This window comes from Chrysochloris asiatica, unplaced genomic scaffold (assembly GCF_000296735.1).
Source record: "Chrysochloris asiatica unplaced genomic scaffold, ChrAsi1.0 scaffold00052, whole genome shotgun sequence".
NCBI lineage: Eukaryota > Metazoa > Chordata > Mammalia > Afrosoricida > Chrysochloridae > Chrysochloris > Chrysochloris asiatica.
In genome coordinates, this window is record NW_006408570.1 from 17,206,199 (window position 1) to 17,208,462 (window position 2,264).

The window sequence follows — 2,264 nt, forward strand, 5'->3', positions numbered from 1 at the left end:
ATTAATTCAGTGACATCAATATTGACCTCACACAGACAAAAGATGAAAGCTGGGTTTTCTTGTGTACCAGTACAAAACATGTGCTCAAGAGTTATCACATACAACAGTTATAGGTGATCACCTTTCAGGCGGAGTCAAGTTTACAGTAGTTGCTTCATACGGTTTTCCCTTAAAGACTTGGATGCCACCCAGTGTTGCCGTGTTTGTGCAAATGCTAGTTCTGGACTGCTCAACTACCTCCTTTTGCCAGCTCCACTTTTGCCTGTTTTACTGCTGCCACTGCTAGACTTGCCAGATGATTTTGAAGAGAAGAGTCTTGTCATGAATTCAGAAACATCAGGCAATTCATGGTTAGAATTCAGCATGTTCATGGACTGTTCCATCACCCGTCTCATGTCAGGATCACTTGTATTGACCACTTTGGGCAGAAGCACAAATATCAATAATGGAAGAACCATCATCATAACCATTGGGTTCATCAGAAAGTCAGCCCAGCCCCAAGATTCCCTCTTAATAAAGTATGAAGGTGGACCTGAAGATTTCATTTGGAGAGGATAGGGCAGTCTGACCACTTCTGATGTTTTGATGTAATTCACATACCTTGCTGTCATTGTTCCTTTTGAAGTGATATCCACTCGGACGGGATCAAACCTGTAAGCTGGAGATATAACTTCCACTACATAAGATCCAGGAGGTATATCATGAACCACAAAACTCCCATCTGTCTTAAGGAAGCCTTTTCTCCATCTACGAGGACTCGAGCTGCCGAGATCCAATCCTGAGGCTTCACCCCTGGAACAACTGTACGCCCCTCAATCTTGAAGCGGTCACCTACACCGACCCCACTAACTCCTGTCCCCTCAGCAGCAGTCCCAGGCACCTCCGAGCTCTGGACATCCCCTGCTAGCAGTAGCAGAAGGACCGAAAAACAGCCCCACGGAGCTGCCGCCATGACAGCTGCTCTCAGTGGTCAGGCCGGCAGCTCCTCCATTATCTTTTAATTCCATTTTTTCACAATTTTTTTGAAGCCCCTTCATGTATATATATGTGTGTGTGTCCTGTGGCACTGTAGGATAAAAGCTGGACTGCTAGCCACAAGGTCTGTGGTTCAAACCCACCAGCCACTCCTCGGAAACCCTATACAGGGTCACTATGAGTCAGAAGGCACTTAATGGCATGTATCAACAACAATGTATATATATGTGTGTGTGTGTGTATGTGTGTTTGTGTGTGTGTATGTATGTATATATAGTTGTTAAGTACTGTCGAGTCGGTTCCTACGCATAGCAACCCGGTATAAGGTTTCCGAGGATCCATTGGTGAGCTAGAACCACCGACCTCGTACTTCAAACTGACCTTGCAGTCCAGCACATTAACCCACAGCGCCACACCAGGACTCCATATATTGTTGTTGTTGTTAAGTGCCATCAAGTCAATTCCAACCCATAATGACCCTGTATAGGGTTTCCGAGGAGTAGCCGGTGAACTGGAACAGCCAACCTTGCAGTTCAAGCGGCTTTGCAGTCTGGCGCATTAACCCACAACGCCACACCAGGAGTCCAGGGACTCCATATATGTTGTTGTTGTTATGTGCCGTGAAGTCAGTTCCGACTCTTAGCAACCCTGTACAGGGTTTCCAAAGCTGTAAATCTTTACAGGAGCAGAAAACCTCATCTTTCTCCCACGGAACAGCTGGTAGTTTCGAACTGCTGACCTTGAAGTTAGCAACCTGACTCGTAACCACTATGCTACCAGAGCTCCTTATACAAAGTGTAGAGGAAGAGCATGTATACAAAGGCTGATAAAAACTAAACATGACAAAAGGAATTACCCAAAGAAATAGAAAAGATGTTCAGACAACATGAATACTGAAGAAATTTCAGACAAACTTGTCTATTTTTCTAGAAAAAGACCCCAAAGAAAAATTGTAGGAGTTCAAGGAGAGACTGAAAAATGACAGAGATAAAAAGAAAGCTGGCAACTTCTGGCAAAAAGGTAAGAATCAACCATGTTATTGTTAAGTGCCGTAGAGTCAGTTCAGACTCATCATGACTCTGTATAGCATGTCTAGGGTTTCTGAGGAGCAGTTGGTGGGTTTGAACCACAGACCTTGTGGTTAGCAGTTCAATGATACACCTACAGTGCTGCACCAGGAGTCCTGAATCAACTGTAATAGAGATGAAATCCGATTAGAAGCTCTACACAATAGGAAAAAAACCCAACTATGTAGTTGACAGGATGGACAGACTCTAGGAAATCACACA

At 44.4% G+C, this 2,264-nt stretch overlaps 1 pseudogene; it reads right to left on the reverse strand.

Moving 5' to 3' along the window:
• Window positions 1-233: 233 nt before the first annotated feature.
• Window positions 234-952, reverse strand: LOC102841338 (annotated as a pseudogene).
• Window positions 953-2,264: the final 1,312 nt, after the last annotated feature.